Source organism: Cygnus olor, chromosome 6 (genome assembly GCF_009769625.2).
Source record: "Cygnus olor isolate bCygOlo1 chromosome 6, bCygOlo1.pri.v2, whole genome shotgun sequence".
In the NCBI taxonomy this organism is placed as follows: Eukaryota; Metazoa; Chordata; class Aves; order Anseriformes; family Anatidae; genus Cygnus; species Cygnus olor.
Window position 1 is genome coordinate 34263598 of NC_049174.1, and position 25702 is coordinate 34289299.

A 25702-nucleotide genomic window follows, 5' to 3' on the forward strand; every position below is an offset into this window, starting at 1 on the left:
GGACTTCAGCTGAACTGAACCAACATATCTCCACCAAAGGAAATTCTTTCAAATTCAAGTTAAGGCAGGTTTGTGCCACCCAAAGCTCTTGTTCCTAAATGTTACAGAGACAGCAAGCATGTACCTTGCTGCCTAAAGACCTGGTCCAAATGCTCTTTCACTCTCTTAAATTCCTCAGCATTTTACAATTACAACTACACTGAGGAAGAAGACTATTCCTTCCTACCAAAGATCCTATGGTAAGTTTGTGCTTTGGGGAAAGTAGCTGAATGTAATCAGCAATGTTCACAGCATGTGGGGAAGATAAGCCTCGTTGCTGCTGTCTTACAGACGAGAAAGCAGAGGCTGAGAGAAGTTTCACCCAAGGCCATGAGGAGAATTGAAAGCGGAGCTGGGAGAAGATCTGTATCTGCTCAGAGCACTGGGCTGCGTCTGTATTTCTGATGGGTGAAAAGGAAGGCATGTGGTTCACAGACAAGATCTGTGTATGTGTTAGAAAAAACACCAATGCTCAAAACTACAGTCATCGGACCATAACCTGCAGTGCTTACCCAGAGCATCTGAAACCAGTAGATAGAGATTTGAACCGAGAAGCAAAGCCATGAAACCAACTCTTCTTCTTGTTCCGGGATCCCTGGGATCCCCATGTCTTTAGGTCACTCCCTGGGGCCTCTTCAGCCCCAGCAGCAGCTGCAGCACATCTGGAAGTAGAAAACTTCAATTTGGAGGCCCAAACTTCTAATTTATGAGTCTAACTTTAGCCAAACAGTCTTGACAGTCCTGGCCTCTGCCTTTAATGTTATTAGTATTCTGGAGGGTCTATTGATGATTTCATGCCAAATCAATTTTGGCACATTACAGCGATTTGTCTGAAATCCAGCAAAAAAGCTCTCCTAATAATTCAGCTCTCAGACTCTGCAATGCTGCCGGGAAGGTAATGTGTGTCTGCATAGGTACCCTCAATCTGCTCTAAAACATTTCAGAAATATTTTACTGGAATTTAAAGCATTTTAACACTTACACTTTCTTTTAAGACTTTGCCATTTGTTTTAACTCTGAGTACTTTGTAGTTTGCTTCTAGATAATTTTAAAATAAATAAATAACCCCAAAAATTACCTATAAGAAAAAGGTCTTTCATCTTGAACTTAAAATTTTCAAGCTATGTTCTTTAGATGTAGCTCTAGTTGTGTGTACAACAATGCACGTTACACTGTCAAAAAGTAGCAAAGTAGACTTGAACTATTTGGTGTTAGCAAGGCAAAGTGTTTATCTTTCCACCAGAGCAATGATGGTGCACAAATAAGATAGAGACGATGTAGTTTATCAGTGTCCTTTGTAGAGTATGTATCATCTCCTTCCAAAATATTCTAACCTTTCACCCTGAATCTGGATTTATATAAATGTGACAACCCAAACCTTTTGCATTAGTAAATTATATATCTCTGAGATGAAGGATAATATTAGCTGAGTATAGAAAAGGTTATGTACACCTTTTTCAAGGCTGTGAAAAGAAGAAATGTAGTTTCTCGCACCTTTGTGCTTTGGGCGAGGTGGGTTCAGAGGTCTAGTAAAAACTGACAATTGGGAATAATAAAAAGCATAAAGTTTAGTTGCTCTCTGGGTTTGATGCATATATTCTTAGCGGTCACTGATTTTATTTGTTGAAGGATATCAGATATTTCAGTTAGCAAAGAAACAGACAGGGATGCTAAATATCTCGAAACAGGAACCAACCATCACCTGAACTGCCAGCTCACTTAAATGAGCATAAATTGCAGCATGAGGACAGAGCTGTCCAGGGTCCATCCAAAACAGTGTCACCCAAAGCTAGCCATAAAGCAAAAAGGGAAATAAGCATTTCTGCCTCTTTGCATGATTCGTCCCCATTATGGAGTTTACCATCCATCCCTCTTTACAGGTGTTAGGGCCCCAGGACCAGCTGATGGCCTTGGGTCCTTCACACCCCAGCCAGCTGCACGAAATGACTGCCGGGTACAGGGGAAGCCACCTGCCTCCCTTGCCTCGCTGGGCACTGGGCATGCACCAGGCACCAGAAATACCTCAACAAGGAATATAGAATTTAACCCCCAGAGCCTCCAGCACGGTGTGAGACTCTTCTGGTAACAGATCCTGAATGCAAATGTGTGTTACAGAAATAAATGTTGTATATGGGAAAAATAAATATCTTTCACCCAGCTTTGCATTATGCAGGATGGTCAAGGAGACTTTTGCAAGAGGACTAAAGATAATGTCCCAGAAATGAAAAACACATTTTTCTTGCTCTAGGTAAATATTACTGACATGCATGGGCAGCTTTTACAGTTCTGGCACATTGCTTCGATCTTTTCTTTCCCACCATGTGAACAAATGTTTGTTTGCTTCAAGTTCAGGACGGGTTTTCTGGGGCAAAATCCATCCAGATGGTCACCAGACAAAAGGAGGACTCTCAGATTTCTCCAAACACTTTTTTAAACCAAAGAAATTGTTTTCTACAGTGCTATTCACTGATGATGCCTTCTCTGCTTTTGCTCACGACGTTGATGGAATAAGCTGCTTTTGTTGATTAAAGCTCTTGAATCCTATAGGCAGTTTAAATCCTATCAAAAGGTTCATCTTTTCAGATGTTCTTTTTAAGTTCTTTAACTATATTTTCTGAATTCTCTTTACTGTTTCAATCCCCATAGCTAAGCCTTTCACACTACCTTTATTAGTTCCTGGAAATGACACGAGCGCCGTACGCAGTACACATTTACTTCAAATTAATATCTATATTATTGTTATAAATGTATCACACATGGTGACCCAAAATCACACTCTTTATGTACTGCACACATACTAGATGTGTAGATAGATGTTTGATGAATGTTACATAAATTATTCCTGGTTTTATTTCTTAAAAAAAAAAAAAAATCACCCAAGCCTTTAACCCCAAAATTTCAGCTTCCATCCTTTATACTGTTTAAAATACTGATTTTTTTCAGGCCCGATGTTCTTTCCTCTTGTTTCACAAAGAATCACTTCCATGGATACTGGTGATGCTTGATTTGCAGCAGGCTTACTTCTCTTGGAAACTATACACTGCTTTTATCCAGAAGCAAAACATAACAGGTGAGATCTACCATGCATGAGCAAAGTATTGATCCCTCTAAAAAAGAAAAATCCTCAGCTGTTGTTAGCCCAAACCTACTGTTTAAAACAGGAGGGTCTTCATCACAACCCAGGTCTCTGTGTTCTCAATTGTTATGCACAGCCCCCTGTTGCAGGGAGCTTTGTAACCCACACCAGGGTGTTGCAGAGCAGGGGATGGGCTGAGGGAAGGTGGAGGAGTTTTGCCCTTTGTAGCATCCACATAGCATCCTCCATAGCTGTTTGCACACGGATGCAGCTGTGAAGATGCCCAGGAGGGCAAACAGAAAGCACAGCATCCCACAAATGGCAGAGCATCATGGATGGGACCAGCGGGAGGGTGGAGGTGGGCTGTCAGTGTACAAGAGTTGATGTATGCTGAAATGTGCAGAAAGGGAAACTCCATCCCTGGGAACATCCTTGGAGAAAGCAAGAGCAAGCCAGCACAGCAATGTGGTAGGTGGATCAAAGAAGATGAAGCTGATGGATGTGGTGTACTTGTAGCAGTGAAATGGGGGCAGGAAATATCAGATAGATGTTCTTAAAGTTCTGCTGCTAATTATTGCACAGGTCATGTTGTTTATGGCTAGAAAAGCCTCTTTGACAATGGTTTTCTCTTCACACCCTATTCAGTAATTAGCATGCATTATTGTATCCTGGGGTGCATCAAGCACAGCATCGCTAGTTGGTCGAGGGAAGTGACTGTCCCACTCTACTCTGCGCTGGTGCGGCCTCACCTCAAGTACTGTGTACAGTTCTGGGCACCACAGTACAAAAAGGATGTAAACCTGTTGGAGAGTGTCCAGAGAAGGGCTACAGAGACGGTGAAGGGCCTAGAGGGGAAGACATATGAGGAGTGGTTGAGGTCACTTGGCCTGTTCAGCCTGGAAAAAAAGGAGGCTGAGGGGAGACCTCATTGCAATATACAGCTTCCTCACGAGGGGGAGTGGAGGGGCAGGCGCCGACCTATTCTCTTTAGTCACCAGTGATGGGACCCGTGGGAATGGTGTCAAGCTGGGGCAGGGGAGGTTCAGGCTGGATATCAGGAAGAGGTTCTTCACTGAGAGGGCTGTCACACACTGGAACAGGCTCGTCAGGGACGTAGTCACTGCACCAAGCCTGTTGGGGTTTAAGAAGTGGTTGGACTGTGCACTTAGTCACATGTTCTGAATTTTTGGGTAGACCTGTGTGGTGCCAGGAGTTGGACTCAATGATCCTTATGTGTCCCTTCCAACTCGAGATATTCTATGATTCTATGATTCTATAATATCATACCTATAGTCTGCTGCAGGCTGAAAAGTAGCCTGTGCCTCAGGTACTGTTTTATGCCTTTGCTCTTGTTACTACATCCTTGTAAGTCTTCAAAAGTGAAATTAAATTATCCCATACGGAAGAAACACGATACAGTAGAAACTTCAGTTGTTAGGACCTGAATTCTCACTGAAACCAAAGGCAGGTATCTTACTGATTAAAGAAGCTTTAATCTAGCCTGGTTTGATTACTAACGAAGGAGCGTGAAAGAGACACATGTCCTTGTATCTGAAGAGAAGGTGAAGGAACAGCTAGTGCAAGGAACACAAAAATTAATTGTGCCAGAATAGTATGTGGTTGTGTCTGAGCTTGGAGACTGCAACCGTCTTCGAACTTCCAGATCTAGAGGAACACTTTGGCTGCAGCCTAAAAGCCATGTGTACACAAGCTCCCCAAAGACAGCCAATCCCATGACCTGCCAGAAAACAGCAATGTAAGCATGTAACCAAATTAAAGCCAAAACTTTCAGCCCAGTCCTTGACCTGAATAGTGAGTGAGGATCCGGATCCTGGCATTTATACGTGATAGTTTCTATGTAGCCAAAGTAAATACTGTAGTCAGAGGTCATGGGGTTAGATTTTGAAAAGTCCTGCATAAAGAAGAGATCTCAGAAAAAGCAAATTTAAATAACATTAATGTCAAGAAAAGTAATTCTGATTGCTATATTCTTTATCTGTCATGACTAGACAGATGAAAATCTATGATAGCAATTTTGCCTTTAAGGTCATTTTCTTTTTTCTTTCATTCAGTTAATTTTATTTTTATTTTTATTTTTTAACAGGCTCTGTACTAATTTTCCTCACAGAATGACTAACAGAAATATGACCCTTGTGCACCATTTGTAGTTAATTCATTAGGTCAACTCTAACCACTAAGCCTCTTGTCAAGTTATTTCTATTAGTGATAAGGAGCAATTGACCTTAAAACATTGAAACCAGGTAGATGAGCCTATTCCACAACGTCTCTTGGCTCCACCCTTGTTAAGTGAAACCTGCCAGGTGTGGATCATTTGACCTTTGCTATATAGGAAGCTTGAGGAGTTGGGGGATGTTTGCTCCCCTGGGGAGTCTGAGTCTTGGGTTATCTAGGGTCTTTTTTTGTAGTCTACAGCTTCCTCACGAGGAGGAGTGGAGGGGAAAGCACTGATCTGTTCTCTTTAGTCACCAGTGATAGGACCTTCAGGAATGGTGTCAAGCTGAGGCAGGGGAGGTTTAGGCTAGGTTTAAACTGTTGAAGTTTAAGTAGTGGTTGTACTGTGCACTTAGTCACATGTTCTGAATTTTTGGGTAGACCTGTGTGGTGCCAGGAGTTGGAGCCAATGATCCTTATGGGTCCCTTCCAACTCAGGATATTCTATGATTCTATGTTTTTTTAGTGAACTATAGAAAAATCCCATGTTTTTTTTGGTATGATTAATACTGTCTTTGTAATTTCTTGAGACTATCTTCCTCAGAGCTAGGTTTTGATGTGCTGAAAAATGTGAGATGTTTAAATAGCTATTATATCTCACTTGGCCAACATGCTTCGTACAATATGCTACATATGGCTTATATTTAGAGTAAGAAGCAGCAGGTGCCCATGAGGGTGAGCTGGATCCAGAACCCATTCAGCAGGCCACATGGGATCTGGCCACCATCAAGTCAGCTAAAGGACTTGAAACGCCCAGCTTCAAATTCCTGCTCCATCACTGTGTGTAACCTCAAGGAGCGCAAAAAACCTTTCTCTGCTACAATTAAATGGGGAAAATATGCTTTCCTACTTTACGTAGTCATGAGGATGAATTCCTGAAAGCTGCTGAGGTGCTCAGATCCTAAGGTAACGAGGCAATATAGGTACAAGAGATTGATAGTCTTTCCATTAACTTTGGATGAGACCTTATAGGCACTGTGCATTTTTTGCAATGTTCAGAGTAAGCAATTACCATTACTTCCATCTGTTCTTCTTCTGCCTGTGTCCTTTAGAAGTTATGGCAGAGGCTGACAAGGCAGAAAGGCTGTATGACTCAGAAATAAAGAAAATGAAATGAAACCCCATACCAAAGTGTGTCTGGAAGAGTACAACGCATTCCCAGAATTGTGTTACCTGGTGAGCGAAAAATATATATAGATGGTATCAAGCCTGAATTTTTTGCAAATTATTTTGTGAACTGTCATGATGAATGTCTTTGGGACTTGATGGTACCTCCCTACTAGCATGTTCATCCAGCAGCGTGAATAATTTTTAAAAGAATTAGACTACTTTTGACTAGTGGCATGTTTTAGTTTTCAAAACTTTTATTTTACAGTCTTCCAGGCCTGGGTCAGAAATGGACAGTGTCATTGTCTGTTTGGGAAGAATTACACAAAAGACTTGCTACAGGTATAGAAAGTTAATCTCACGGAATGATCCTTTCTGCCTGGAGAAATATTGCTCCCCCAGAGCAATGCCTGGAGATGTGGTAAAGAGCCTATGGACTCATGTGAGAGTGGACTCCCAGCAGTGGGCTTTGTATGAGCTCAGCTGCAGCAGAACCTGGAGTAGCATCTTCCTATGAGAAGAGGTAAGGCAGATTGATAATAAGATACTGGCATCGCCTCTGAAGAGATTAAAAATAAAAGAGAGAACTTTAAAATTTGTCTTAATTATCAGAATTCACATAAACATTGCCCCTTCCTTAAATTCTGTTTAGTTGGTGCCAAATATCCTGCTAAACCTTCTCCCTAAATCTAAAGTCTCAAGTGCTGAGGAAAATAAAGGTTGTTGCCTATATTAGTTCTCAGTTGTTCTGCTTGCAAGAAAGTTTATAAAATGATGTTTTAAACACAGCTCCGTTGGTTTGACTACAGTCAGAGACTTGGAAATATGATCAATACTTAGAAATAAATTCACATTCACTGCTTATGAACCTAGACAATGATTATTTTTATACTGCATTCTCAGCAAGCTTTGGTATCACTCGGGTATCAGAGGAAACCACCACCTCCAGCAAGCGTCCTGGGAAGGCTGTCAAAACAGCACTTGCAGCTGGTGCAAAGGAGGTAGTGAGATGATGACTGAGGAGTTACTCATTCTTTGTCAGAGGTTCCATGGCTCCTTTTGGGAAGTGGACAACTGCTTTTCCAGATCTACACAGCAAAAAATCATTGCTGGTGTAAAGTCAGGTGAGAGGCAGGGGGCTCAGGAGAGCTTTGTAAACCTGGAGCAGCACTGGCTGGGCACTTGTGTTTTTTCTGGTTTTTGGTTTGTTTATTGTTTTTTTTAATGAAGCAGGTGGGAGCAAGGAGGAATAACTCATATTGCTTCCAGAGTGAATTCAGGGGTCTGTGAGATGGTCCTTCCTGTTCCTAACCAGGCAGTGGGGAGGGACAAGGTCAGGCACCAAGCGCTTCCAAAGGACCAGATACCACCATGGTGGCTTTCAAATCATTTTCAGTCTCACAGGCCCAGCCCAAAGAGGGACAGTGCTGCCGACTGCCTGGATTGTTATCAGGAGAGAAACAAATAGAAATTTGCACCTGATCCTGTAAGGCTGCTCTTAAGTCCCTGTTGCTCTCCTTGCTCAATGAGTGTGTGTACAGCCCATTGGTGCCCATGGGAGGGCAGATTTCTTGGGGGCAACCTCTGTTTCTGTTGCAAATGTTCAGCTTTAGATTCCCAATGAACTGGTTGGCAGCCAAAGTGTTAAAACAATGTATTCAGTACTAGCAAACATGGTTAAGAGAGAAATGTCCATTTGAAAATGTATTTCCATCTATGTGGGATAGGGCCGTGTGTCTGGAATGTTATTGAGGTTAATTAGAAAAATTATCTCATCAGAACAAAAAAATCAGGTGAGCGGAGTCTTTCTGCCTGAGACACGCTAATCTCTCCCAGCTCGGTTTCAAGAGCAACCACGATCCATCAAAGTCATTCCCTCATGCAGTCCCTTGGGGATATCTGAAGTTTAGCCAAGTGTGGCAGGACTTGCATCGCACCTGCAGTATTCATGGAAAGGGGTGTATAAACAGCTTCCTCCAGTGGTGTGCAATAGAAAACATAAATCCATGTGCTTAAATACTGTTGTCCCTATTTGAGAAGATTCTTATATATTCTTTTTCTCTGTTTGTGAACACCTCCCCTAAGTTAAAAAGAAGTAATAACTGTTCTGTCTCATTTGCCATTCGATTGTTCCTGCTCAACGTTTGCTTGCATTCTTTTTATTTTTTTTTCCCCTAATAAAATAGGACCCATAGACAGGGGTATAGACAGTACAGTCAATAACGGGTGCATGTCTGTCAGAGTGGCTTTCAAAAGGAAAGCTAATGATAGCATGGCAACTTTACTTGCCTGTGTTTCACCCCACCAGATTTCGTTTGCTTTTCTCAAGGGGGTGGTCACTGGCACTCGTACATCACCAGTTGTTCTGGCCATTGATTTTGAAATGTTCATCATCTCTTTCAGCAAGTTTTTTTCGGTCAAAAAGCACGATTCATTGCTCAGCTCTCACGCAAATAGGATGCTATTCAGGAAAGGCTGTAATAGAAGCCAGATGCTGCTGTTTCCATCTGTAATGATATTTCTCACATTTTCCTTCAGGGGGACTTTGCTGTCTCCAGTTCCCAGTTCTCTCTCTCACCATTTACAGGATTCGTCCCTTTGACTTCAGCATTAGGAAAGCAAGATTTAGCTGGAGGCTTCTCCTCCACTAGAAATAAGCTGTAAATTGTTGGCTGTTTTGTTCTCACCTTTGCTTTCTTGAGAGTTGCCCTGCGCAGGGGGTCCAGCCCTGTGCCCACCCCTGTGCTTGGGGTGGAGGTGCAGCTCCACGTGCCAGCCCAGCAGTGAGAAGCAACAAAGCTGTCAGCTCTGAGATCTATTTTTATATATATCGCCATAAATAAAATGGAAAATCACTGTTGCAGCTCTCTCTTCCTCCCTTTATCAGTCGTTGTCCTTTCTGCTGCTGCAATACAAAACAAGCAGGAAAGAAAACAAATTAAATTACTCTGCGGTGTGTGGAAAGAAGATGCCATTTAGCACAGAATCCCCACTGGAGCTGCCAGGCTGCAACAGGGAGAAGAAAAGTCTCATGTTGCCACTGCTATTAGGTGGTTGTTTCCTCTCCTGGCCAGGCAGGACAGGAAGGCACAACCTTGGCCCGCTGCTCTGGGGCATGAGCCACTAGTGTAGGGAGCTGCATTTTTTCAGCACATCCCTACAAACCACTGAACTCATCCACCCGTGGCTAGGAAGAGTCGCCCATGGCTCTGTTGAAGGGTTGGGCTTCTGCCCTAGGTGCAGGGAGAGGGGATCCGGGGAACTCTCAGAGGGGGTGAAGTGTTGGGTGTCTGCATACTGTGACACTGCTGGCTTCTGCCCTCAGCACTGCTACCACTGTAAGGCAGGCACTTTATATATTAGATATAAACACTGCACATAGAGGAGGAATATTTACATGTAGCTTTGCAGCAGAGTCTTCATCACTAGGACAAGGATGTTGCATGGCTTAACTTGAAGTCTCATCCACATGTAAACCCGAGCAGTCAGAGGTCCATATAAATTGACCAAGAAATTCATTGGAGTAATACATCAATTACTTCAATCAATAAGCTTGAATACCTGTCTAAGATTACTTTTTTGTGTGTGCGCATGTTTTTGCTCTTCAGATCACCAGTTGGACACAAAGCACAGGCTGGAACCCATCAGGGTTGGGGCAGGAGCACAGGCGGCTGCAGGTGCTCTGGGGCAGCTCTTCACCAAGTTCTCCTTCAGCATCTTACCTCGCACGCTGCACAGATTGACTCCTGAAATGTGTTTTAAAACCCCATTTTGTTCCCAGTATAATTCACAATTAGAGGCCCTCTTCTCCGTTGCAATGTGTTTATTTTGTTCTGCGCTGATTTGCGTTGTCCCTAATGAGCAGTTAACAAGATGTCAATTAATCATGCAAATGGGAAGAAGTAGATATTCTGCTGATTGCGCTACCTGGAGCTAAGATTTGAGACTTCATACAGTTAGCTGTCTCTTATTTGGTTCTTTTTTCTTTTCTAATGGTTTCCATGAGTTTCTGCTTATGGTATTAAAGATAAATGGATGCTCAGGCTCTTCACTGCATCATAGCCCCACTGGTCACAAAGCGACTCATGTCTGACAAGAAGTATTTCACATTAGGTGCAAAGAAATATGCCCATGTGTAATGGGTTCATTTCCCTAAGAAACTATGAGCCCATCTGCACAAATGCTGCCCAGATGGCTGCGCGTGTCTGCAAACCCAGCTTTCCTCAGAAACACTGGGCTTCCTGGGGCTGCACAAAGTGGTTCAAAAGGGATCATTTGGGGCCAGATATTATGCTGACAGACACAAGGTATGTGCAGAGTCCAGCCCCCAGGCACATTCCTGCTTAACCGAGACATGAAGTTAGTTTAGAAACAAGTTTAAGATTTCAGGACAAGACTCCTAGACTCAATACTCACATGGCTAATGGCGCTTGGCAGAAAATGAGGCTAGGCTAGGAGCAGTGCTGTGGCTTCTGCTCAGGTTATCACCAAAGTAACCACAAGAAATGTCATGCCTGTTAAACCCCAGTGTTCCTTCATCCTCAGGCAGAGAGGTTGCCTGTAATGAGGAGGTCCCTGGGCAGGCACTGGGCAGGGCTCCTGCACCACCGGGTCCCTCAGCATGGGGACTGTGCAGCCTATGTACGTCCTTTCCCTTCCTCTCCATTGGGAACTTCCCCTCACCTAATTTGATTTTGCTGTTCTGTGTTTTCATGAATATACTCATTGATTTTCTTTTTTTTTTTTTTTTTTTCTTTTCCTGGCAAAACTTACCCAGTGATTATTTGAAAGGCTGCAAAGGCGTCTGGGGAGTTTCTCTTGCGCTGTTATGATTTAGGCTTGAAATTGCTTAATTGCTGTTTCCTGTACTTCTCATTTTCAGCTCCCTAATGACTGTAACAATTCGTTGCCTATTATTCCCAATGACAGGGCAGTGTTTTGTGTGCAAGCGTCAACAAGACATTTTAAAATCTCTTTCCTATAAGCAGCAGAGGGATCCAGCCTTTCGTCCTGCCTCACTCCTTGGTCCTGCAGGCCATGAACAATTCCCACTTAGGGCATGAACAGTCCCTGGCATGATTTCATTTGGACAACATCCAAATACCACTAAGGATGCTCAAAGTTTTCCTGTCACGTATTTCTTTTAATTTAAATGATTAATTATTGATGGAATTTTATTGGCTTTCTGAGAGGAATTATAGCAATTATATAACAATCTTGAGTTAAAAATATATGGACAGCAAAACAGGGAGGACAACAGAGATGGAAAGGCATGGAGCAGAGTATCAGTGATGTGAACAAGTGAGAGCAGAGGAAAAATATAATAGACGTAAATTAACTCATGCTTACTCTGGGCTAAATTAGAAGGTAGCCCCCAGAAGTCAGTGCTGGCTGGGCTGAAGAAGCAAATCCAGTCTGTGTTCTTACCTTTTAAGCAGTACTTAACCTTGGGCCAAATGCCCTTCCACATGATACAGATAAAGCAAGGTCTCTCTTTAAGTCCAATTAGTGCTGCAGATGCTGCAGATTTGGGAGCATTTATTAGTGTAATGAGAAGGTAACTCATGGATCACTTAAATATTATATAACTTCAATAAGTATTAAATATTTTCCTAGTGGAGACAAACATACATGTTTTCTCTGTTCATTTTCTTCTGTCTGCTTTCAAATACCCAGTTCTGTATTTTAGCATTGAAAGATGAGGAAAAATGGCCTGTTGCAGACCCCTCTTTGCTATCTTGAGTTTCCAAATGCATAAATGTTGATCTGCTACACACAAACTGGTATTATTTTAGGAAGGATTCAGAACTGTCTCTTCTGGCTTTGGAGCTTCAGGAGTTGGTTGGGAAATCCTCATTATTCTTAGCTCTTTTATATTGGTAGGCACTTTAAAATAACATCAATCAAATGCAAGTTAAACTTTTCCAATCAAGTCTGTTTAATGAATTTATTTGCAAATGCGAATAATAATAATTTTTAACTGATTTTCTAATACCTGTTATTTGGGAGAAGCAACGTTTAAAAGAACTTATTATTAGAACAAATCAAGCTTATGAATGGAGTGATGCTTGGTGTGGTGTGAGCTCTCTGGAAGCATATGGCACCCTTTCTGTAAGACGACAGGCGGTAGTCAGTGTTGAGGAAGAGACTCCTCTTGGTTGCAAGTGCTAACGGAGGACTCTCGGCATATGTTCCTGCAAGGAATTTGCATGTCGTTAAAAAAGGAAAATGCTAATGATGCCTTCATAAATTCTCTTCTTTCCTGCCTCTAATGAAGTCATTTCAAGCTTCTGACACCTAATATTATTGCTTGATCACAGTACCTTACAGGAGCTGCTGATAGTAATGGTCACTGATGTTTCTTCATCATATGAAGACAAAGCAGGGTTTGATATATCTGGTATGCAACAAGCACAGCTTCACTGAGAATTCAAGGCTTCCTTCAGAGGTCTGACCTCTGACTGATTTTCAATGAACAACAAACATTCTGTTATTTAGTACATCATTTACTATATTTATTAATTTTGCCTATTTAACCTCATTTTTGAAAATCATCTGCACGATCCTGCTTTTCAGGACTAAATGTGTGAATCCACTGGGCAAAGTCCCAGCGACTTGAACCCAGAGGTCTCTGAGCTTGTTCATAGTATGTGTATGGTCTCAAAGCTGCCATCCTGTGTAGGTGATCCCATATCAGCTCTACCGAAAGCCTGCGGGCTATCTGAGAGGGTCAGGTACTAGTTCCAGCCCCCATCTCAGACCTGAGTGTATGTCTCTGGGGCACTGCTGTAAATTTTACCCCTTACCTGTGACTTGAGCAGCCGGCTGCCCTACAGGTTGCCCAGCATTTTGCTCTGCATTCACACAAAGGCGGTGCTTGGACTTTGAACAACTAATGGTAGAAACATGGCTGGAAAAATGCCTATTTTTGTCCAAGTTTATTCAAAACATTTACAGTTTACTCGCTTACTTTGATGTAGTGCATTTGGTCAAAATACCCACCAAGCACTTTTTGTTGTGTTTGAGGCATGTTTTTAGAATTAGCTCAGACAAGGTGCATTACCCTTGAATTATCTGTGTGAGCTAAAGCAAAGCAGATGCAGGAAGAATGTGATTATCTTGGTAATGTTTGTGAAACAGATGCGAGCACTAGCAGTAGAATAAAGCACCCTTCTATGTTATTAATGTTGTTGCCACTAGGTTAATAATACAGCGCACATCCACCACCTCTGTACTCAGTCTACTGGGCAGATATATGAAAAAATACTGTTAGGAAAAGGTCATATCAGAAATGTCTGTTTAAAATAAGGTTTACCTCTTGAAACACTGAACAGATTTTGCTTTCTGACTCCTAACGCATCACATCACACAGGTGGGAAAAAATTGACAATCACATTTCTGATCACCTCACCTTCTTTTTCTATTTATTTTCCCTTAATGCGACATATTCTAAATGGACAAAAATAAGCACACACTGCATGACAAGACCAGAAATGATCCAGGCTCCTTTTTCTACAAGACTTTAGCTATTTCTCCCAAGTTCCCCACAATTTTGGTGATGGTTGAGCCCACACGAAGGGAGAGGAGGCACATGAATGCTCACACTTTCCTGGGGGCAGCTGGGAGGGATGAGGGTGGGCAAGTTGTCACTTCAGTGGGTAATTTGTTCTGCCTGGGGGTGGTGAGGACATGGGTAGGTGTTTTCCAATGCCGATTGAAACCCACATGCTTTTCTGCAGAGGGCCTGGGAGTGGCCAGTAAATGCTCTAGGCTGGCGTTAGCACATCCTTCTTCCTCTCCTCAACAGGGATAGCTCACTCTGTCCAGCTCAGGGACTGTTGCCCCATCACAAGTAGCCTATAAGAGAAAATCCCCAAATAACCTGCTGCAGTACGTCATCTGCTCCAGGGTTTGGCTCACTCAGATGGGGCCGTCCCCTCTTAGGAGCCCTTCCTTTTGTCTTTCCTGACAGTGCCATGCTATGGAGCAATGCTGCTGTTCTTTGTGAATATATAAATGAAGGAAAAAATCTTTCTTCCCTCTCTGTCACTGGAAATAATCAAAATGGATGGGGAATCCATAGCTGTGCAAGACACTCAGTCATATCTGACGCAAAGTTATGTGAGATGAACCAGGAACGTAAGGACTCGGGCACCTTCACACTTGGCCCTAAATAGGCTGGCATCTGTGGGTGTCATTTTCTAGGCATGACTCCTTCACAGACTTAAATCCCTGGTTAAAAAATGAATCCGTAAAGACGTCACGCATTTGCCTACTAAAGAAAACTGGCAAAGGAAAGATAAAAAGCACATATATTCCTTTCACTAGGCTTCTAGGGAATAAGTACAGAACTCTATCTTCCTCTTCAGCACTGCGTAAAAAACAGAATGCAAAATTTTCTCCTTGAAATACTTTGACACAAACAACTATTCTGCACTATTTGTTTAGAAATCCAGTGGGGCTTCACAAAATAAAAGCTAGTATCTTCTTACTGGTAGATGAAATACAAACTAATTTCATGCACAATTGGCATCGCATAAGGAACTTCCTTGATATCCAAAGAGCAAAAGATTTTATGAGGCTGCATATGTATTTATGATTATTTAAGATTCTTGTTATAATGAGGATCCTTTAAGGAGAGGAATTTTGTATTTTAATTTGCATAAAGACAATAAAAACTCTTTGAGAAGCAATTTCTCTCCGTATAAAAAGTGAGAACATAGCACCTTAGTGGCACAGACATCTGTTACTTAAGCAGATGCCACCATGTAAACCCCATCAAGCAACACTATCCGCCAATCCGAAACCACCCAAACTACATCCGGAGCCAAAATTCGGTGGGTGGCTGGGAGCCTCCAAACAGGTTGAGAAATGATGGGCTTTTCTTCAATGTCCTCATTAAGCATGCGATGACATTTATTTGTTTGTCATTACCAAACACTGCTGTATCGTGTGGCTCTGTGTCTACTCTTCAGTGTGAAGTTAAACCCCGTGATCTACAACCTGCAATTCTCCCTCATGAGATTCATATCAAAGGAGGCTAGCCCTTCAACACGTGAGATGAATAACCTCTTCTTTGTTTCTCATTATGACTGCGGTTTAATGTCCTCATTCGGGAGCTGATGTATCAATATCTCTGAAGGAGATTAAATATTGCTTGCTCAAGTGCTACATGCAGCGATACAAACTCAAGGGACTGTGCTCCATGGCGGAGCAGCGCTGACGAAGTCTGGGGCTGATAAGCCCTTTCTGAAGTTCGCTTACACTTTAAATCAGCAGTTCATGAAAGGCACTAAGAAAAACTATTATATTACTAGAATGGATGGCAGTAGAGTTTATATGTTACACCTTGAAGTAAGCAGTAGGATTTTCAATCACTTGATAACCTTGAAACTGCTAAGGTATCAAATTGCTATCATGAATATTGTGCAAGAACAGAAATAACTCAGAAAGCTGCCTTTGTGAATAATAATGTGGGAGAGAGCAATGTTCTTCTGGGCTGGACTTACAATAGCACCAACAAGCAAATATACATGAAGGCAAGGCATGTACTTAAACAAGCATATTTGCATTTGACTATACATCAATCAGTCACCAGCACTGCTACATCTTACCTGCTTCACAGAGAAAATGAAAAGCTTGCTACATATTTTTGCCACACAGGAAAAAGAAACTGAAAGAAACTCATTTTTATCTATACAACCAAAACTATTAGGATAAAACACCCTACGCATTGCTAAGAATTACATCTTGAACAGAGTATTTTAATAAATGCACACAGTACGAGTCCTTCCATGCAGGAATTTATTTGAAAACCTAAACAACACATCCTCCTGTTTTGCATGCAAGACGTTTTAATAAATCCTGTGATTTCCTTCACACCGGAAAAACACAGAGATCTCCTGGATAAGAGGGACCCGAGCCAGCCCTCCAGACTCCCTCGTTTATGTCCTGAATCAGTGGAGTTTGTCCCAAGCTCCGGTTTTGTTCTGAAGCACAACGCAATTTGAGTCTTGTGGCATTTTCAGGTGACGCAGCCTACTGAGATCGCCTGACAGCCAAGTGAAAACTCAATGTCGGGAGTGATTCATCATTGTGTCAGATCGTCCTGCACTTTGTCACAATGACTGACAATAGGGGAAACTTGGAAATAATACAAAGATTCGACGCTCACTGATAATGCCTGCACTGTGATTAGAGAAGGCGGCGGGTGTGTGAGGAGAATGCTAATTCTGGCTCCCCGTCCCCCGTTTTGTACTGCTTTCGCTTCCAACAGCTGGGCGCCTGTATTTACTTGCTTCATCTTCACTCCTGTGGCATTTTTAAGTGCAGAACCTTTTTTTCCAGTGTGTTGCAGAGCCATACTATTGCAAATGCCAGAAGACACAATATCAGGCAGAAAGTTAAATTCTGCCAGTGATGCTAGGCACTGCATGGTCACAAGTGTCTGGGTGGACAAGCCCTTCCCTCCGAAGCGCTGAAGTTATCGGGGTATCTCCCCAGCACCTGAAATATCACTAAAAACATTCCATGTAGTAATTCCAGGAATGCCATAAAACCCAGCAAGCACACATGAATTTGTATGTGGACCGGGAATGTTGTGGAAGGGTCTTATAAAAAATGATTACTGAGAAATTTCTCCTTTATTTTGCACTGACTTGCAATAAGGGTTTAGGATAATTGCTGACTCGATATTGGCACACAAACAACGAGAAAAACTGTCTGCAGCAACTTCCATGCTCTAAAGCTCCTCAAGTTTTATCAGTATTCACAGCAGCTACATCAAAGACCAAGGACTCAGCTGCGTAATTAATTGGGGGGGAAGGAGAGGCCCTTTCTGGGCACTCCAGCTATCCGAGCTGTTTTGCTGGCTAAGGAGTAGGAAGAGAAGCACAGCAAGAACCAGCAAACCCAACGTCACTGCCTCTGCCCAGGGCAGTATGAGGGCAGCAGTGCCAACGACCCTGGGTGCATCGCTGGGTGCAAGATGTGCAGGGCAGGAGGTGGATGTGGTCAGCTGGTGGACCAGCACTTTTGCTTTGTCTCTCTTTCAATTCTGCTTTTTTTTTTTTTCCTGCTTCTCCCTGGAAAAAGCTCAGGCAATTCTGCAAAAAGCAGGTTTAGAAAAGGAGGGGCAGGATGGGCTCTGAGCTCGGCAGATGAAAGAAAATCCATTTTGTCTCCACTTTAAAGATGGAGGAGTGCAAATTTATCTGAAGAATATTCCTTGCCTACAGAATCAGAGGGTATTTATAATTTCAGAGCTCAGTCTAGCAAACAGCCTTCTTTATTCGCTATGCACTATTATGCACATAGCTGGGCCGTTAGAAGTGAAAATAAAAGAAAAAGAAATTTCTAATGGAACAAAAAGAATGACCCAGTTGTTTAATTGGCACGAGCAATGTGTTCTTCTTTAAGCAGATACCAGGTTTAAATACATTCTGAAGAAAAGATGGGAATACCTCCTGCAGCTTGGTAGACTCCTGTGAGCCCCGGCCCCGGATGCCCAGACTGATTCAGGGCACTGGGAGAAACCAGGGCCTGATTCTGGCCTCGCTTGTACGGACATAAAGCTGGAAAACCACAGACCTAGTGGGGTCACTCTGAGCTGGCCCTGGTGCACCTGGGAGGAGAAATGTGGTGGGGTAATAGGCATGTCCTGCCCTGGGGTATACGTGTATGGAGGGAGGTCCCCTTGGGAAGATGTTTTGTCCCAAACACCTTTTCTCACAGTTCCCATTTCATCTTTGTGCTCCTGTAGATCCTCCAGACAGGGCAAGCTGGAACCTGAGGTGGCTTAGATGTGCTTATATGGGAACATAAAAGGCTTTTTATTGCAATCAGTTACCATTCTGTTTCCAACAAATACAGGCACATAGTTTGAAAATGTCTAATGGATTGGTGCATTAATTTAAGCTCAATAACACGTTTCCATCCCTAACTGCAATATTGTTCTGTGAACAAGTATATGGTTTATTTGCTGAACATGGTTTATTTCAGGATAGCGAGTGAGGATGTTGGATGTTAAAATACATCTACAAAATAAATGATCCATACATTAGAAAGATGTCAGAAGTTATTCACTAAATAAAGCACCACAAATATTGTAAGCTGAGGGAAAGAATGACTTTATTGACATTGAAAAATCTCATCATTCACTTCATTTTCTTTAAAATGACCAGTACAAATAACAGATACATTTTTTCACTCTGTTGCTTTGGCAAGATGAGTTTGAGCCATCAGCTTAAGGTCTCTGAACCTTTAGCTTGTGACAATGCCGATAGAAAGAGTGTTTCCCAAAATGTCTTAACAACCACAGCAGCATCTCTCCATGTAGATATTAAAGATATAGTCAGTAAATGAAATACAAATCCACAATGGGGTTATTATCTATACAGCTGAAAAACAATTGCTATGTTCAATCATTCGAGTGAAATCATTGCTGGCCTTTGGACTACCCATTACTTTTTTCCTTTTTTTTTTTTTTTTTTTTTTTTCCAGTTGTTTCTTTTAAATAATTAACATGTAGTATCGAGTAAAAACTTTTTTTTTTTTTTAAAAAAGCACCTTCCATATGGATTGCAATTATCTTTGAAATATTTTAATATTAAGAAAACAGCATAAAATAAAAAGCAGTTTCATTTTTAATGTTCCAGTTTAATTAAGAAAGTGTTCAAGTAATTTAAAAATGTAGGCATTAAAATACCAATTAAGCTTAAGGCAAGTTTTCCTATTAATTTTGATGACACCAATACAGGGGTGTCACATAGAGGTGACCCCTTAGAAAGAGGTTATTTCGAGTATTACATTTGGTTGTACTAATACTGAGAGAAAATTAATTAATTTATGAAAAAACTTCACCTATTTGGCAAATCCCAAAAGGCTGAGCCCTGAGAAATATGACGCAGTTCTCATAACAAATAATGTAGCAAACGTAACATCCTTTCAAGGTTTTAATTACAATTATTATTTCTCAGCCCTCTACTTTGGCTGGCCATCTTGTTGAAAATTGAAAATATTTTAACAGTTTCAATTGTGCACTGTGAACACAATTAAAATCTACAGTTTGAAATAAAGGCTATTCTAATCCACACTAATTATTTTAGAAATGTGTTTATTGTTCTAATTCTCTGTTGGTGACTAAATGGTAAAAGTAGCATTTTAATACATTAAAATTGAATTATTGCCTGAATCCCTAATGCAGGAAGACTGCAAGTTGTCATGGGTGCCAGTAACATTCACAAAGCAGAAGTCTATATATCTGATTTGAGTATTTATAATGAAAATTTTGTGGCTAGCTGGGCCCATTAAAAAAAGATCTCAGAATAGATTACTTTCCAGGAACAGCTACAGGAAGTATCCTCATGGACACAGAGTTGCTAATTCTTACAGCCAGCCTGGTTATGATGGATTTAGGTTAAATTTATCTCGTTTCATTTTAGCTCTTAAATTGGTTAATGAGGCTGAAATATGCTTTATTTCAGGGAAGTCGCGCTGCTCTGCACGAGGAGCAGAATTTATGCCGACATTCGAGTCAAGTGCAAATACCACCATCGCTCCTTCATTACCGCCTTAACTGGTGAGATCTGTTCTGCTCGGCAGAACTCGCACAAAATGTCAGGTTCCTAAATGAAGAAGCTCCTGTCTTTGTGTGAGAAACCAGCGGATTGGCTAAAAGTACTTCAACCTTTATTTAATTCATGCCTTATGAGTGCTTTTTGGCAGAAGCTCTTGGGATCTGATCTTATGTCACATTTACTGAAACTCATTTAATTATTTGCAGCTAAACAGGGCAGGAGAATGGTTATCTCACAGTGAAAATCTCATCCACTTCTTTTTCAGCTTAAACCCCAAACCAGGGAGGTCAGTTAGGATTCCTGTGTTTACTTCTGTCCACTCCGTGGTGACTTGTCCGTTGGTGCACAACCCTGTCCTTGTGGCTGCTTTTTGGAGGTCTGGTTTCTTCCAGAGGTTTAGAGGGTTTTGCAAGCATGTGGTTTTGACGGAAAGCACATGCAGAATATGGGATTCCGCCTAAGGCTGAAGACAGAGAATTGGTGACTTTTATAGCTTTAAAAATCAGCTTTATGACTATCATTAAATTAAAGTATCTCTGCTCATGGGGGACTTCTGTTTCATGAGAGGTTGCATACCCCTTAGCAGTTAGTCACCTCCAAAGCACTGTCATCACAAAACTTTTTATTTTAAATACAAAAATCAGAATGAAACCCTTCTGAATGAGGATGTTCTGTGCTGGTGAGCTTTAGGCCAGGCTGGTTAGATTTACGATAAATTCTTACGTATGTGATTTTCTTTTCATAAATTCCAACCTGAGCAACATATAAAATATACGGTATAAATGTTTCCTTTGGAAACTTCTGTATGCTTCATGATTACATAGCTTAAGAAGTTCAGAAGCCTTGGGCAAGCAACTGAAAGTACAAGAGGCATGCTTAAGAATTGTTTGTATGCTTGATTTGTTTTACAGTGCATTTGGTCTTTAGTTTTGATTGGATTGTCTTACTGAAACATGAAGGGCATTTAGAAAGTAAGGAAGTGAATTGGATACATTTGCAACTATATGCCCAAAAGCAAGATCTTAATGTCAGAAGTAAATTATAACAACTTACATTACTGATGACATACATTATAATTCAAAGCTTGGCAAACCACATCAAGGTTGTTCTTACCATGATCTGACAAAAATGTCTTTAAAGCCTTGTGTTTTTTAGGTTTACAGTAACCAGACTTTATTTATGCTAGGAATTTTATAAATAAAGAGCAAGCTTTATCAAAGATAAAACTTTTTTTTTTTCAATAAAAAATTTAAGCCATTAATCATAAAAGTAGGATGGTCCCAGTGGGTAAGAGATGTCAGCTGTCATCTTCTACTATGACCTTGAAGAGTTTTCTAGCTCTGGATGCAGGAAAGGATTTAGGCAGTCAAGTCTCAACTTGTCCCCTATCGCTGAAGGTTTCCCAGGTCTGTAAACACTTCTGCTGGTGCCATGAGGTGTGCAAATGCGTACAGCAGCACGTAAGACTTCCCACCACCCAGCACACGGCAGCTCTCCCCTCTGTGCATCCCATGGGATTTTCTAGCTTGCATTGCCCTGTGGGGACCCAGCCTCAGGAGGCCCCAGCACAAGGTGAGGATTCACTCCCTTGAACACACCTGCCCAAGTCTCCTATGCAAAAGGTGTTTCCTGCATATTTCTTAATCCTTAAAATACCTATTTTCCATGGATTTTTTTGGTCTTACCCAATTCACTTAAAAACATTTAATATCCTCAGCCTCTTCTGGCAAATTTAAATAACATGTTTGGTGAAATAAATCATAACATCATAGAATGGCTTGGATTGGAAGGGACTTTAAAGATCATGTAGTTCCACCCCCCTGCCACGGGCAGGGATGCCACCCACTAGATCAGGTTGTCCACAGCCCCGTGCAGCCTGGCCTTGAACACCTCCAGAGACGGGGCAGCCACAGCTTCTCTGGGCAGCCTGTGCCAGGGCCTCTCCACCCTCTGAGTGAAAAATTTCTTTCTAAAAAATCTCCTTTTTGTGTGTTTTAAACCTACTGTTGTTATGGACTCCTGCTCTGGTAAATACTCCACCACGTTATTCTGATTATTCAGGGGCTCGGGCACTTTTCACTACGATGAACGAGAGCCTGGTTTAGCTGCCAGGTGAATAATGATGAGCAGCAAGGTGATTGCTCCCTGTATACTCTGGTGCAAATGGTACCACTTTGGAATCAGGCCCACTGAAAAAAAAAAAAAGAGAAAATAATAATAAAATAAAAATATTCACATCCCTTAAACATAATAAGCTTGATTTGTCTGCCATTCAGCTGCAATCAGTGAGAAACAGCCCCACTGAAGTAAGCCTGAATGAAACATGAGGTTGTATATTTAGGCGAACAATGGCTGAATTTAAGGTTTAGATTCTAGTGCAGGGTTTTAGTAAAAAGGGATGCACACTGTCAATGTGTGAAGACGCTGAAACTGTGAGCTCCTGGCATAAGTACCATAACATCGTCACACCGGTACCAACCAGAGAGCTGCTGCAGAATGGGTGCTGGGACTGGGGCTCCCCAGCCAGGGCCAGGCTGCAGCTTGCTCTGATCATCAGCTTCCAGGGCTGATGTAGTTTTTTTTTTTTTCTTTTTTTTTCTTTTTTTCTTTTCTTCTTCTTTTTTTTTTTTTTTTCTTTTTACATATGTACAACATTTTTATCAGTTATTTCCTGGAAGCCCTAGACATGTCTGAGGAAAGCCCACCAAACATAAATAGGTAACTAAAATCCATTAGAGAAACACACTATCTACCTTTAAAACTGATATCATTTTTTGTATGGCATTGTCTGCCCACTATGTTGACTGTGATGTAGAGCTTGGCTTCCTCTCTAGTTTGTACGGAGTGAGTTATGTGTTTGTGGAGCCTGCCCACGGCATGTGCACAACACCTCTGCACCAGGCTCTGTTGGTGTGAATGAGAAATTAAAAGAGAGTTGTCATATGTAAAATTAAAAAAGTGGCTACTGTTACAAAAATCTATTCTTTAATTCATGCTGCTTATAACCCCCTGAAAAGAAAGTAATGAAAATGCTTGAGAAATCTTATGATGGCTCAGAACACCCATTGGCAACGTAATGATTTGCTGTGTGGTTTACATGTGTTTAAACGTCTAGAAGCAAAGCCTGGGCACAATATTTCAAGGCATTAAGCTCTTAGTGACTAATGCAAAATGTCCTTATCACTCGCTGTCTGCTTTTTTTTCCTGGTTTTTTTTTTTTTTTTTCCTTTTTTCTTAATTATTTTGTATTGCTTCAATTTCTACGAGGTGGCCACCCAACAGTCCTCTGTTTTGAACACTGTAGAGAGGTAGGACACAGTGATTTTATGGAAATCTGGAGCCTCAGGATTCATCTTGGTAACCTCAGATTGAAGACTGAAGCTTTGTATTATCAGAATTGTACCCATTTTTAAGATTGAGAGGTCCTGACCTTCTTCTCTTCTTTGGCAGTTAAGATGTTTAAGGTAGGGTTTTATTCATGTATTTATTTAATTTATTGATCAGCAAGAAACAGTTTCCGTGCTCTATCATTCTTTCTGCACTCAGAAATGTATGCTGAAGGAAGACAGTTTCCTATTCATACCATTTCATCTGAAACAACTGGAAAAATTCAGCCACTCTTAGAGTATCCATCTCTGAGATCCATAGAGGCAATAACAAGGTAATGGGAGCAGCTGCAAGGAGGGGAAGAAACTCTCTAAATGTGTAGCTTGAAATTCCTGTCTAACTTCTTCTTTTCTGCTATTGCATCTGAATATATCAAGTGTATGTTTCTTAATCTAGACTGTGTCTTCACATGTCTTGTGAGGCTGCACTTGACCTTTTATTGGAGAGAAGTCTTAATACATAACTTAAGGGAAGAGCTACGCTTTCTTCAGGGAAATGTACTGAAAAACACCTCAAACTCACTTTTTCCAATGAACCTAGGCAGACTATCAGCCTGCTTTTTACATTCTAACATCATGTTTGCTCAAACAACCAAATACTTACGCACACAAGAGATTTATTTATTTATTTATTTATTTATTTATTTTGCTTTTAAATCAATCCCAGAGAAATGTTCACAGAGTTCAAGCAAGGGGCAGAAGGAGCCTCTCTCAGTTCTCCAAGCTCCATGAAAACGGTGCTGCAGAGAGAAGGAGCACGCTCCCAGCGAGGTGGATACCACCACCTACTCTCCTAGAAGGTGGAAATTGGGTGAATTGACTTCAGCTTGTCTTGTCCAAGACCTCCAGCAGCAATTGCTAACAGGAAGGAAATAATGTCTGGTGCTGCTATATAATTATATATAATATTGGTGATTTACTGCTATATGATAGTTCTAATAAATGTAAATTAGGCATTGCTGGTAGTAACTTTGATTATTATTGATGTTATTAGAACAAAAATTTTCTGGTAAAATCTTCTTGGTTAGTATCCATTCCAGGGAAATAAGAGCCGACAAATATTCCAACGTATTATCAAGCAGCTGAACAACTCCCGAACCACAGTTATCTTAATGATGTGACAAGCATCAACTATCCTCTCAAGAACGTTCCCATAAATCAAAGAAGTAACCTGTGTGGCATGTGACAAGTTTGTGATTAGGAGAAAATCAACATATTCAAACTCCATTGTGCAGGCATGACCTGGCTCCAAAATACCTAGGGCTCCCCCTTTCATAGTGAGCCAAAATGGACCCGAGCGCTTCCCTAGTTTAAGAGCTCCAAATTTCAGAGAAATTTACACCAATAACAGAGACTACCTACCAGCCTTGAGAGCCAAAGCATGGAAGTCCTGCACACTAGGATTTTTATCCCCTGGGATCTGTTGCAGTTTACAGAAGAAAACATCTGTCCCACGGAGACTATGTTTACTTTTCCACATTGGGAAGGAGTTTGATAACAAGCACAGACATCTGCAAAAATCTAGTAATGACAAGAAGGTCCATTTGTAAGACATTATGCCCATATCCTTTCTGTCCAGTATGGCATTTTCCTCAGGATCCTGAAGATCTCTGTCACTGTCACACAAGGAATTCACTTGCAAAGCACTCAGTTCCCAAATCACTTTACACAAACATTGAATTCTTAGGACAAGAGCATATCTTAGCTATGCCAATTTAAAACAGAAACCACAGAAGTCAGTGGGTTTGAAACTGAATGAAATTGTTATGAGATCTGAGCTTGGCCAACTGGGATCCACCAGCATTTCTGCAGTATCACCTGGCTGCTGCAAGAGATAATAATTCCAGTTTCAAGTGGAGCAAGTCTGAGAACCCCTTGGAGCCTGGTCCCTTTTATTTCTGTAAATGTTTTCAATCTATCACTAGTATGGATATGTTTAATAAGTGCATTAAAGGCAACTCACATCAAAACTACACATTCTCCTTATTTCCCCTAGTCACAGCCTGCCACAAAACAACTGGAAACCATGAAATTTCTCTGGATTCAAGCAAAACTAACTGAAAGCAGACAAGTCTTCTGCAGAGGATCAAAATCCATTGACCAAATTTTCCAGGAATCCAAAATATAACACATGCTTACTGAATCAGACTTATCAGTCACTTACTAAGTTGTATATTGATTATATTATAAACCTCAGGGTTCATTGATTCAGCATGTAAGGGACACTCAGAGTAGGTGCTACTTCCACATTAATGCAAGTAAACAGAATTTTGGCAGGGAGATGC